Source organism: Orycteropus afer, unplaced genomic scaffold (assembly GCF_000298275.1).
Source record: "Orycteropus afer afer isolate SDZICR_OR568_19922 unplaced genomic scaffold, OryAfe1.0 scaffold00063, whole genome shotgun sequence".
NCBI classification, from domain to species: domain Eukaryota; kingdom Metazoa; phylum Chordata; class Mammalia; order Tubulidentata; family Orycteropodidae; genus Orycteropus; species Orycteropus afer.
The window spans coordinates 9076085-9090626 of NW_006921650.1; positions in this window are offsets into that span (position 1 = coordinate 9076085).

Below are 14542 nucleotides of genomic sequence, written 5' to 3' on the forward strand. Positions count from 1 at the left end.
CACAGTCTCTTTAAATATCCGAAATGGTCAAGCCGCTTGAAAACATTCTAAATGGCGGCACCCTCTGGACAGGCAAAAGTCCACAGCTCAGCCCGCCTTTCTCTTCAACTTCTCCATTTATTCCCCAGTCACCAGAGCAGTCCTCCGTGCAGTCCCTGGCTAACAGGGCTGATTTTTAGGTTAATTCTTAGGTCCTACCACCACTTGCGAATCTCCAAGCTGTCTGTGCCATCAGGATCACTGCCAGACTACAGCTCCATCTGTCTCCTTTTTTGGTATTTTCATGCAAATTTTTCTATTACTTGAGGTTTAGTCCACTTCTATGTCCTTCCCTTCAAGGCTCAGTGGTCCAGGATTATCTTCTGTGTCTGTGTTAATTGGTTTCCCTTTTCTTTGTTGAAGAGGGTTTGTGCAGTTTTTCTCCCTATTCCGCCATCTAACTGGAACTCCTGTGTCTCTTTAGTGAAGTGTCTGTTCATGTCCTTTGACCATTTTTGAATTGGATTGTTTTTCTTTTTGGTGTTGAGGTATTGAAGTTTTCTATAAATTTTAGAAATAAGTCCCTTGTCAGATATGTCATAGCCAAATATTTTTCCCAATCTGTTGGTTCACTTTTTACCCTTTTGGAGACATTTTTTGATGCACATAGAATTTAATTTTTAAAAGGTCCCAGTCATCTAGTTTCTGAAGGCTGTAGTCTTTGACCTTCATCAGTAAGTGCTTCTAGTCTTCTTCACTTTCAGCAAGAAAGGTTGTGTCATCATAGGTTGTTAATGAGTGTTCATCCAAAAGGAATGGATCTTTGCAGTTGTTCCTTCTCATTTTGAGTTGTGACACATCAGCAAGTGAAGGTTCTGAAAGCTTACTCCATTCATGTCATTAAGGTCAATTCTACTTTGGGGGGAGGCTGCTCTTCCCCAGTTTTGAGTGCCTTCCAATCTGAAGGGCTCATGTTCTGGCACTATACCAGACAATGTTCTGCTGCTATTCATAATGTTTTCACTGGCTAATTTTTTCTCAAAAGTAGATTGCTTTTTCCCAGTCTGTCTTAATCTGAAAGCTGCACTGAACCCTATCTACCATGCATGACTCTGTTGGCATTTGAAAAACCAGTGGCACAGCTTCCAGCATTACAGCAACACACCAGCCACTGCAGTACAACAAACTGACAGATGAGTGGTGGAAAAACTTGCTACAAATATTGAAATGAATGTTCTTCAGCTCTGAAGGAATCTGAGGTGATCATCATGAATTGTGGTGTGAATGAATGAGAGATAATAATAAAGTAATAAAGATTTTTTTTTAACATAATAAATCTGTTTCTAATAGGCCAGTTCTTTCATGGGCCTGGAAAGGACAAGAAAGTGCATAGACTCAGAGGAAAGAAAACCCTAACTAAAGACACCTGTAAAAAATATTTACTATTTTTATGGTTTTTTGCAGGTCATCTCTTTGTCTTATCTCTAAACTAGAAAAAATAAAGAACAATATACAGAATAGAATCCCTCTATAGTTTATTGTTCAAAATGGAATACTTTCTGCACATACTTAGAAATTCAGCCTTGGGGAAGGGGTAAGTATTAAATATATATATTTCATATATTTCATAAATTAATATATGAAAACAGTTTATTCACAAACAGAACAAATCTGCAAAACCAGCACCCAGATTAAGAAATTGAAAGTAGCAGCATTAAAATTGGGACACTTCTGACAGTGAAGTTTATGTTATTTTTTTACAGTCTAATTAAGATACAATTGTCATACAATGAACTGTACATTATTTAAAGTACACATTTCAATGAGTTTTAATATACACCTCCATGAAATTATTGCTACTTCCTTGTGCTCCTTGCAATCCCACTTTTTCTAGGAACTCTGGTGGCATAGTGCCTAAGGCATGTGACTGCTAACCAGAAGGTTGGCGGTTCAAACCCACAAGTCACGCCTCAGAAGGAAGATGGGGCAATCTACTTCCGTAGTGATACCGCCTCGGAAACCCAAGGAGGGGTTGCTATGAGTTGGTCCAACTCGATGGCACATAACAACAACAACATTATATTTTTGGATCCATTAATTTTAAGCTATCACTTTGTTAATTTTTATAGAAATGTTGGCCCTGCAATTTCTTAGTCAATAATATAACTTTTGCCATAGTTTTCCTTTGGGGGATATAAAAAATAATTTGTTGTTATTGTTAGCTTACGTAATACCAAGAATCAAATGTTATGTAACTTTATTTTATCGAGCATATTTATGACACTATGGTGGCATAGTGGATAAGGTATTTGGCTGCTAACCAGAAAGTCAGTGGTTCAAACTCACCAGCTGCTCGGTACAGGGAAAATTGGGCAATCCACTTCCATAAAGGTTTACAGTCTTAGACTCCTAGTGGGGGTCACTATGAGTTGATGGCCTTAGGCACTGCACTACCAATCAAATGGGTATATAGTATAAAACTTTGAAAATATTATACTAAATAGGACACTATAGTAACCATTTCAGAACACTGAGCTTAATACAGTTCAATTTCATAGAACATTGTGCATGGTTCTACCTTCTGCACAATCTTAGCCTTTATTTTTGTGTTAGTACAATAAATCAGAAGGTATAAATAAGACCATAGAATGCTGAAGGGCTCTTTTGGAGAGACTTTACCAAGCATCTTGAAGGAGACAATTGGAAAGAGTTAGAGATAGTTGATTAGCCATCTTGAACCATAAGATGTTTTGTTCTTTTGCCCTCTTTTTATTTAAAAAAAAAAAAATTGGTAATTGCAGATGTTTATGAGTACTTCATTGATTTTTCTATTGCATCTATCTTTTAAGATGAAATACCTTCAGATATAGGCTATAGCAGTAAATTCATACAAGAGGGCATGAAATTATCCTATTAGTCACAATCTGTATCTATAGCATATGAGATCCAGAGGGATTATGTAATTCTATTTTTATATGCAAGTTGTTATTGCCATAATTTTGAACAACCTATAATAATGCTCTGTACACAAAGCTCTCAAATATTATTAGTTTGGAATAAACATTGGACATAAAACTATTCTTAAAAATGGAAATTTGTTCCCTAAGTGCTTAGTATTTGATTTCCAAATAACTAGAAGACATCTTTCAATAAATACCTTATGTGCTTTGGGATTTTCACAATGATGAACCATGTAAACAATAAGTTTGGAATCATTAGAAGCATTTGAACCAAATAAAAGGGTAATAAAAAGTTAACCTGTCTTTCACTTTAAAACTAAGTATGAATTTTTCTTGTTGACTGATGGACAGTTAAGAAAGCATTTTCATCCAGAATTGTTCACTACCACTGACAGTGAAGTCTTTTCTAGCACAATAACCTCTTTATTGAATGATTACAGGCTAATTAAAAAAAAAAAAAAAAAAAGCTTGAGTTGTCCTATCTCCACCTCCTAAATCAATGATATTGGTCAATTCATTTTGCCTTGGCTGGTTTGCTTTTCCAAAATGGTGGTGTAGTGGTTAAGTCATTTGACTGCTAATCAAAAGATCAGTGGTTCAAATCTACCAGTGGCTCCATGGAAGAAAGACAGGGCAATCTGCTTCTTTAAAGATTTGCAGCCTTGGAAACGCAACAGGGATCACTATGAACTGGAATGAACTTGATGGCAGTGAGTTTGGATTTTTGTTTCATATATATGAAACAGAGGCCAAGTTCCTACTTATCTCAAAGGATTCATTCTAGAAAATGAGAAAACCACAATTTTCTTGAAGTAGCTTGGTTAATCAGTATCAGAGCTGAATTAGGACCAGGTCTTCTAAATCCAAAACTTGATGTCCAATTCCAAGCACAGCTCTTGATGTCTTGAAGTAAAACATAAAGAAGCTTGGGTAATTGGTATGAAGTTCAACTAGCAGCTGATATTAAACGGGTAATTTTTGGTCTATCATCAGGTTATAGCTTCCTAATATGAAAAACAGCCAAGTGTGGTTTAAATGGTGACTGTCTCTGGATTCAGGCGCCTTTCTAACTTCACCCTGCTCCCTCCCTCCAAAGCCAACATTTCCTGGAACCATCTTTGTTTCAGCATTATCTGTGCAAGTCAAGAGTTTTCAGAAATGCAACAAGGCACAGAAGATGTTCCTTCAGGAAAAATCAGAAGTGATAGTACAATGTGGGGAATGAAGATTTTGTGCCAAATTCGTCCTAGGTGGGCGGATGAGCCATAGAAAGAAGTAATCAGATTCAGTCTTAGTTCATATACTGTTTACTCTAAATCCTAATATGAATGTAATAGGCTCAGAAGTATGATTGAAAATTATAGTACATAAAATCTCAGCATTTCAAGGCCTGCCAGTATTTCCAAATGTTTGCTTTTCTTTTAAAATAGTCATCACCAAAAGCTCTATACCTTTTCAACAAATGTGCAAACCACTTTGGATTTTTCTTTTCAAATTGCTAACTTACTCATTTGAACCCTTCCTTTCCTTCCTTCCTTTTCCATTTTTCCTCTCTCATTCACACACCAAGTTCTTTATAGACTTTACAGTTCTTTATGTCTTTGATCAAAACTGATTATCTAAAATAATCAGTTACCTGTTCATCAATGAATGATTGTCTGCTATTTCAAAATCAAATGTTTGTTCCTATTTCCCAGCCTACTCAAAGAATAAGATTCTTACTGAAGACGCATATACTTTAAACCTTTGTGAATTATTAAAGAAAATTCAAAAGAAGTGGTCCCAAGATATTTTAAGTAATATTGTTGTTGTTGTTATGTGTCATCAAGTTGGACCCGACTCATAGCGACCCCTCCTTGGGTTTCCGAGGCAGTATCACTACGGAAGTAGATTGCCCCATCTTCCTTCTGAGGAGTGGCTGGTGGATTTGAACTGCCAGCTTTCTGATTAGCAGCAAGTGCCTTATGCACTCTGCTACAGAGCTCTCTTAAGTAATATTAGTAGCACTGAAATAAGTGAAGAATTTTCAGTGGTGAAGACTTTCATGGGAGAAAATTAATTTTTGAACTTCATTTTAGTGTATGTGTCAAAAGATGGATCATATTTAATTATAGCTATATATATATATATATATATATATATATATATATATGATACTGGTGTATATATATCAAAATCTCTTCAATATCTTTAAAAAGATAGCTAAAACTGAAAGGTGGCAGCAGAAGAAAAATCAGCATGTAAAATGGCATGAGAGGAAACATCTTCTAGAAAAACATAAAAATGTAAAACAGATCTGACAGACTTCCTGCATAACTTTACCCAGAAAAGCAGTAATATTTAGGAATGAAAATGTGGAAGAAAAAAAAAAGTAGCATTTAAATATATTCTTAACACATTTAAGGCTCTGGTCCCATAGTCAACACGTCAGGAATCTAAAAATCCTTTATGAATCTTTTGCTTTTCTAATGATAATTTTAATGTGTATTTTTTACTCTATTATTTTAGTTATTTGATTTGAATTATGACATTTTAGGAATAAGTTTAACTATATCAACTTTCAATTTTATGCCTTACTTACATACCCATAAATACATTTCATTTTATGTAGGTACTTCATTTTGTTACATCATACTGAAAATTCAATAATTAAAAAATGCACTAACCTTCCACTCCTAAAGCATGTGCACAGGCACTCTTGAATAATTTAAAGAGCTTCCTGTAATGATGAAGTCTTATCACTGAACTCAATAGGAAAATATTAATATCATTAAATGTAACTCATAATTTACTGTAGAAACCAGTCATTCTAGAGCAAGAAAAATAAATGCTAACTGTTCAAAATATTTTGCTTTTTCTTAAGTCAATGCATATTTCTTAAATCATAGTGACAGGTTTTTCCCTCTTTTGTTAGTGTACATGACAGCTATTCATATACTGGAGCAGGTGCAAAACATAAATGGTTTCCTATTAAAGTCAAGAATGCCAGCATTCCGTGTGCGATGATGGGCATACCTCCATCATTTTTGCATAGCAGATCTCCTGGGGAAGCTATCACCAGACCATATTACTAAACTATCAACTTACTCTCATCTCAAATCATTATTCTTCAAGGGCAGCCAGCTGAGTTGCACTTTACTTTTTTTAGATTCACTGATAGGTGATGAAAGAAAAGTCAAATAGAGCAGAGAGAAAAGATTATTAATACCATTTAACATAAAATGACTACAAAATCGCTAATTCTTTAGATACAGTATTGTGCATTTTGGAATTATGATATAGCTATATAAAATATTATCTGATTGAGAAAAAAATCCAGTTAGTAAATGATTTTTATAAATAAGAATTATGGCAGATTCTAAAATGAATTAATTAAGGTGAGTTATGAAGAAAGTAATAGAAAGAATTCTGTTTTAATTATAATAAAATGAAAGTTCTTACTGTGGTTTACTTTATTATTTCCCTTGGCATTTATTTATAGAAGCCCTTTACCAGATGATTATAAATCAAGAGCCATGCTCAAGTTACTCAATTAAAGGATTGTTTTTCATAATTTATTGAAGGTGACATGGCATTCTAAAGAAGATAACACAGACTAGACTGAATTATTTTGAATTAAGAAGCTAAATTGGAATTTGTTATGGTGAAAGGAGAAAAAAAAAATGAAACTTCCCCAAAGGCATCAATTAATGAGATTTTGAAAGGTATGTGAAAATGGCTGCATGTAGAGAATTAACAAAAATGGATACAATTTCAGCATTCTAAAATTTGGCATGTTTTTGAGATATACATCCCTAATAAAAAAATAAGATGTATGATATTTAAACCTGGCAATGGTGATCTTATTAATAGTCAACCAAACACTCCCTCTGGTTATTCTTTCTAATTTTTCTACATACAAACACCCACCTCTGCCTAGAATTATGAGAATAAAGCTTTAGTTTGTGACAAATTTAATAAAACTTCAATTTCCCAGGCCCTATCTAACTAATTGTTCACTTTCTCTTAGTGCCACCCCATTATATTTCCAACTAAAGAATGTGTCTGACTGGATTCACATGGCATATATAAGCCACAAGAAAGGAAATTTTTAAAATTATCCTATACCCACACATAAAGATAATAAGATAAAGACAAACTGAGAGCTGTATATGACATACTCCTTTCAAATAGAGGGTCAGCATCCACTCTTAGTGATGACAAACTCCAGGACATGAGCTAAGGTGAAAAGAAACAACTTGAGATAGAGAGGTGAGAGCGTCAGTTAACTGGAGAAAGTTCTTGGATTCATGGGGAATAAAGAAGTTACTTATTTTTTGTGTTGCTGTTTCAGTTCTTTAGCCAAAGTCAAATTTTCTGCCTAAGGTAGAATTCAATCTTTGATATAAAAGGAGATATGTCTTACAGAAGTTACAGCAAATTCAACTTGGACAAATTTTGTTTTTCTTTTATCAATTTTATTAAAGAGTAATACAATGATTTGAAAAGTGTTAATGATCTGTACCCTGAAAGTTTGGTTCAACTTGCCAGGAAAACCATTTAGGCCTGATGTTTACTTTGTGGGAAGACGTTTTTCTTTCCTTTTAAAATAAACTTTACTGAAATATTTTTATACAATAAAATGCACCTACCTTAAGTTGACAGTTCAATGAATTTCAACAAATGACACACCAATGTAACCACCATCACAAGTAAGACAGAACATTTCCATCATCACAAAAAAGTTCCCTCGGGCCCCTTTAAAGTCAACTCCTCCTCCATTCCCAACATCAAGGAATCTGATTTCTGTCATTATAGATTATTTTCACTTGGTCTAAAATATCTTATAAATAGAAATTGTACAATATGTACTTTCTGGAGCCTGGCTTCTTTCCTGAGCATAATGTGTTTGAGAGAGTATATAGAGTGTTACATGTATTCAGTAGTGTTATTTTTTTCCCCTGAGGTAAATTTCATTGTATAGATACACTATAATGTGTTTCTCCATTCATTTTTGGAAGGCTTAAACTAACAATTTAATTTATTTGATGATTATAGGACAAATGAGGCTTTCTATTTTTTTCTTCAGTCAATTTTGGTAAGCTTTTTTTTCCCCTAGGAATTGTTCATTTGATCTAAGTTTTCAAATTTATTGGTTTAAAATTATTCATAGTATTCTCTTCTTATCTGATTAAACATCTGCTGTACTTTTAGCTTTATCTCCCTTTTAACTTCTAATATTATTTATTTGGGCTTTTTTTCTCTTTTATTTGCCAACATTTGTTGATTTTATGAATCTGTTTAAAGATCAAACTTTAGACTTTGTTGATCCACTCTACTCTTTACTATCAAATTCATTCATTTCTATTCTTAATTTCATTATATATTTTCTGCTATTTTTCAGGGATTATACTGTTATTCTTTTATCATCTTCCTAAATTGCATGCCAAGCTTCATGAGTCCCAGCTTTTTTCTTTTCAAATGTAAATATTTGAGGCTATTAATTTTCCTCAAATACTTCTTTTTCTGCATTCCACAAAGTTTTTATACACACAATATAGAATTTTCAATATCATTTGTTCTAAGTATTTTAAAATTTGTCATCATGATTTTTTTGACTCATGTGTAATCCAGAAGTGTATTATTTAATTCCTTTTATAGGTCACCACTCATATTTGATTGGGACCCATTCTAATCCAGTATGACCTCTCGTTAACTGACAACTTCTTCAAAAGTACTATTTCCAAGCAAGGTGACATTCACAGGTACCAAGGGTTAGGATATCAACATAAATTTGAGATACTCAATTCAATCCATAATAACCAATGTGCTATACTGTTTCCTAGATCAAGTATTTCCAACCCTGATATCTTGGGGGAGAAGTTCTAAATATATGCAGAATCAAGCTTCATTCACCCCATTATAATGGTAGATAATATTCACAATTATTAATATCACTTACCTCCTCATTTCAAGTGAAGCCATAATAGTTTTATGTCACAGTGCTTCAAGTAGCAACAATATCAAACATATGGTTATACCTTCTTTTCCCAAACTTTGTCTAATATGTGTAAGTTAAAAACAAAGTTGGTAAAACACTTATTAAGCATATCATAATATTATTGAATTTTATTGGAACTATTTGATATTAGAACAAGTCTAATGTGGTTTTGTTCTATTGACAAAAAAAATCCTCTAGTTCTTTTCTTAAATGTATAAAGAGTATTTGCCTCTTTTATTTGGGAAATGAAAATATCCACAGCAATAAAAATATATATCATCAATTCATTCATAATTTCAACATGTTGTTGTTGTTGTTATGTGCCGTCGAGTCGTACGTGACTCATAGCGACCCCTCCTTGGGTTTCCGAGGCAGTATCACTACGGAAGTAGATTGCCCCATCTTCCTTCCGAGGAGTTGCTGGTGGATTTGAACCGCCAGCCCCCTGGTTAGCAGTCAATTGCCTTTAGCCACTATGCTACCAGAGCTCCCAATTTCAACATACATTCCAATAATATCAACCATAACCTAAAATTTACTATTTTAGGAAAGATGGATAGTGGAAATTAAAAAGAAAAAAGAATAAGAAAGACATGTAAACAAAATTAGAATGAGAGTGTTATCTATGGTCTGATAACATCGAAGACAAAACAGCAATGTCTGACACTGACATAGGCTAAAGCCTCTGATCTTTATTTCATACATAAATTTGCATGTCAAGTACTTGAACATTCTATATTTATATACTGTAATTTATGTTCAAAGGGAAGAATACTAAAATTATGGGACTAGCTAGGAAGGACATTTTCCAATTATTTTTTTAACTATCCATAAAATATTATGTAAAGAATTTTTCTACCCTTATGACCTCAAAGTGTTGCTCAAGTCATAATATAAAAGTAGTGAAATACTCTACAAAAATGTTCAACGGAACTTAAAATTTTAACTTCAGGGAATTTACAAGTTCAATCATTCTCAAAGAGACTATAAGGATGATTAAACTCCCGAAGGAAGGCAGAAAGAAAAAGGACACAGTCATTAATAGAAATGTAAAACAATGTTCATTCTAAGGTTTCATGTTCAAATCTCATTATATCAGTTTATACAGAAATGTAATATTTAACAATTCATGTCCATCCCTTGAAAAGCTGTACCTAGGTAATAACGATTATCAACTCAAATTAGTGAGAAACACACAAAGTAAATCAGAAATAAAAAAGCCTCTCAATTACCTGACCTAACATTATGATACATTTTCTTCTGTACATATGAAAGGGAATGAGTTGAATGTTTTTGAAGGATAGCATTTACCTACCCTGCACTAAGGTCAGAAAGAGCACTCAGCACAAATATTCCCAGAAAGGGTTCAAATTGGCAGTAAAGAAACCATCTATTCTGAAGGTCACCATGTCAGTTCAACTTTTCATTGCTATGAGAAAAATCCTGTCAATTTCTATCACTGTACAGTAGCAGCTGTTCTGTAGAAACATACACCCCAAAGCAGAATAATTTCTGGTATTTCCCAATGCAAATTGTCCTCTTCATCAGACTCTTTCTTATCTCCCCTAGTGCCATTCTTAGTCACAACCCCATATCTTTGCTCTTCTATCACATATACTTAGCTCCAAATTTTTCTATAGTTTTTACATAGTCTTAAACCCAGCTGAAATCACACTCTCTCAATCAAGTCTTTTAATGCAATCCAAACTCCTTATAATGGCTTATAAATCCCTATATAATTTGATCCCTTTGTATGGCTCCAGTTCCACCCTTTGCTCACCACAGCCACACTAAACTGCTTCCAGTGTCTCTAATACCCAAGCTCTGTTTTGCATCAGAGCCTTCTTCTAATACATTCCTTCCCCCACTTTTCTGCTTGCTGACTCTTTATCATATTTCAGGTTTTAGCTTAAATTCCACTCTCTCTGGGAGGTCTTCTCTACTTATCTCAAGTAGGTTCCCCATGGCTATTTTTTCCCACTTTCAGTCTCTTTTTTCTTCCCAGCAGTGTCACAGTTCAATTTTTAATTGTTTTCCTGTTACTTCCTTTATATTGAACCTCTACCAGAATATAAGGTCCCTACCGGCAGGACTCACCATCTGTTTGTATCATGTTGTATCCTCAAAGCCTGGGACAAAGCAAACACTCAATAAATGCTTATTCAATCAACTCCTTCCAACCTTGATCCATCCTTTTCTAACTTCCTTTATTTATATAGGATCCAGAGTAAAATGAACTCATCATTTATTTAATTTTGGCATTATTATACAAGTTGACATGTGTACCTATTATATGCCATGAATTGTAAGGTGCTGCAATAGCAGTTATTAACTGAGTGTCTATTATGAGCTGTGTACTGTTCTAAGAACTTTACATACGTTATTTCATTACACCACAAGCATGTGACCAAGTGACTATTTTTATCCCCATTTTCCAGATGGGGAAATTGAGACATGGACTCACTGCTGTCAAGTTGATTCCTCTCATAGCAACTCATCCTTGGGTTTCTGAGGCGGTATCTCTACAGAAGTAGATTGCCCAATCTTCCTTCCAAGGAGTGGCTGGTGGGTTTTAACCGACAGCCTTCTGGTTGGCAGTCAAATGCCTTAGGCACTACACCATCAGAGCATAGAGAGGCTAATAATGTGCCCAAGGTCTCACAAACAATATGTGATAGAGCTGGGATTCTATATACCAGTGAATAAAACACAATTTCTACCTTCAGTTAAGTACCAGCAAAGAAGTAGAAGTAAAGTGAACTGGAAATTCAAAAGGAAAGAGATGATATTGGCTTAAAGGAAACCAAGAAACATCTGTTGGTAGGTGGAATTTAAAATGAGGTTAGGGTTTTGACAAATGAATACCAGACATTGATGCAAGATGTACTTATCAGAAAAAAATATATAGTGAGATAAGCACACACACAAAGAAAAAAGAGAGAGAGAGAGAGAGAGAGAGAGAAATGAAGTGTGCACAGAAAATAGTAATAGTACAGTTATTACATTCTGTGGTAGTTAGGGTTGTGTGTCATCTTGACTGGGCCTGGTTTCAAGTGGCTGGGCACTGGATGTAGTTATTCCCCATGGTGACATTGGTAATTAACTCCATGGCGGAATCTACTAGAGCAGCTGAGTGGCTGCTTTAGGGATGTGGGCTGCTTCCAGTATAAAAGAAGCAACTTTGAGGAAGGTCTCCAGCTGATGGCATGCTTAGACCCTGCATGTAGTCAAGTCATTTTCAGCAGCCTGCCGTGGTGTCTGCAGATCCTGGGATCCTTAATGGACTTGAATTAATGGCCTGCTGTGTGGTTTGGTAATATCGGGACTGTGCCATTTTACTTGTCCACGTTGGGTTTGTCAGCCTCAGCAGCCAGCAGCTTCCTGAGTGAAGAAAAGCCTCCAGGTTCAGTGGGCCGAGAGCAAGAGGCAGAGCTGAAGCCCAAGGTCAAGGGGCTTTCACTTAGCCCCTACAGCCTGGCACTTTGAACTTGGACTTCTAGCCTCCCAAACTGTATGAAAATACACTTGTTTTTGTTAAAGCCATTCCACTTGTGGTATTTTCCTGTGAGTGGCACTAGATAATGAAAACACATTCTATCCCATCTATTGAGCCCAAATCGTGAAGGTCCCTGACTATGTCACTGAAGACTTCATCTGTAGCTGAAAAAGCATCCAAGGTTTTAAAATAGTAATTACTGTGGACCTGTTCTCTAAGTTCTTATATTGGTAACACTCTTGTTCATTATCTATTTCAGTTGGCTATTGTCTCAGCAATTGAATTTTAAACTTTCTAATAGCAGGTACCATGCCTTACAGTTTCATAAGAGGGATTATAAAAACTGACTCCTGAAAATGTCAGTGAAACATGAAGAAGAAAAGTCAGAAGACTAGAGAAAAACTAAGCACTACAGCAAACGGAGGTGACACAGTGACAAAAGAAATCCTCTCAAGAAGCTTATATGCTGACACAGAGATGAAATGATTGATGTGTATTCTTATAATAGATAAGTTAAATATAAAAGGCTGCAACAAAGTACAAAATTACTTTAAAATCAACTCCAATAAGTATTCAAATTAAAACAGTATTTTCTCAAAGTGTTTATGCAAAAATTTTCAAAACTGAGAACAAACATTTCTATGGAAATTAGTATTTGTACAATAAAAGCTCTGGTGGCATAGTGCCTAAGGCATTTGACTGCTAACCAGAAGCCTGGCAGTTCAAACCCACCAGCCACTCCTCGGAAGGAAGATGGGGCAATCTTCTTCTGTGGTGTTACTGCCTCAGAAACCCAAAGAGGGGTCGCTATGAGTCAGATCCAACTTGACAGCAGTGAGTGGTTTTTTTCTTTTATACCACATTTTACGAAGAACAGTGGACAGTACATTTAAAATTTTTGTTAAAGTGGTTACCATGAGTTGTCCTTGGTGAATATTTCAACTCAGCATTTGCTTTTTATGTTCCTTACCTGTTGTTGTTGTTGTTGTTGTTGTTGTTGTTGTTATGTGCCATCGAGTCAGCCCTGACTCATAGCGACCCCTCCTTGGGTTTCCGAGGCAGTATCACTACGGAAGTAGGATTGCCCAACCTTCCTTCCGAGGAGTGGCTGGTGGGTTTGAACTGCCAGCCTTCTGGTTAGCAGTCAAGTGCCTTAGCCGCGATGCTACCAGAGCTCCCAACAGGATCAGTTCTTCCCTGTCCAGAACAAGGAAGCATGAAGAAAATAAAAAATGCAAGGAAACAATTAGTCTAAAGGACTAATGGACCACATGAACCCTAGCTCCACAACCCTGAGACCAAAAGCACTAGATGGTGCCAGTCAATATCACTCCTGACTTCCATGAAAAGGATCACAATAGAAGGTTCTGGATAGAGTGGGAGAAAATTTGGAACAAAACCCAAAATCATTGGGAAGAAAAAAAAGAACAGGCTTACTGATCTGATAGAGACTGGTGTAATCCCCAAGACTATGGCCCTTTAAGCTTAGAACCAAACTCACCCCCATGACTCAACATTCAGCCAAAGGACAGACAGGTCTATAAGGTGAACAATGAACAATAATACCTGGGGGGAGGTACTCATAAGAACAATCAACCATACAGGATCAACAAGGCAATATTTGCCAGGGATAAAGCTCAGAAGGCAGGAAGGAATGGGAAGGACAAAGGACAATGGTAAACACGAGGAGGAAGTGGGAAGAGTGCTGTTACATCGTGGAGATTGCAATGAATGTCACAAAACACACTATATATGAATTGTTGAATGGAAAACCAATTTGCTTGGCAAACTTTTACCCAAATCACAATTGAAACAAAAAAAAGCAACAAATATAAAAATAGTAATAATAAAAGCAAATAAAAGTTCTTAAGTGGAGAAATTTAAATGACTTTTTTCCCTCTTTCAACAAGAAGAAATTACTTTCAGTTCTCTTCATACATTTCACTACTCCCATTAAAAAATTTATCTACAGTTCAAATAACTACAAACACACACAATTAAAGTTTATATTAGGAAATGGCTGAACTAAAGATGTCTGATTCTCCCTTATTTACCCTGTTGTTGTTGTTGTTATGTGCCATCAAGTCGGACCCGACTCATAGCGACCCCTCCTTGGGTTTCCGAGGC